The sequence below is a fragment of the Sorex araneus genome, chromosome 9, assembly GCF_027595985.1.
Source record: "Sorex araneus isolate mSorAra2 chromosome 9, mSorAra2.pri, whole genome shotgun sequence".
In the NCBI taxonomy this organism is placed as follows: domain Eukaryota; kingdom Metazoa; phylum Chordata; class Mammalia; order Eulipotyphla; family Soricidae; genus Sorex; species Sorex araneus.
Window position 1 is genome coordinate 11,780,431 of NC_073310.1, and position 226 is coordinate 11,780,656.

Below are 226 nucleotides of genomic sequence, written 5' to 3' on the forward strand. Positions count from 1 at the left end.
CTGGGGGAAAAGACTAAGTCAGTTTCCCCAGCAGAACCTGCCTTAGGAGATGCACTAAAGACACAGGCTGGAGAGCCGGGGCGGGGCTGAGGGCGGGCGGGAGAACACTCGCCTTGCCGGGGCGAGGCCCTGGGTACCATCCCAGATCAGCTGGACAGCTGAACCTGCTGTAAAATGAAGCTGAAAACTGAGGACGCATCACAGCATCTATAGTGACGACTAGATG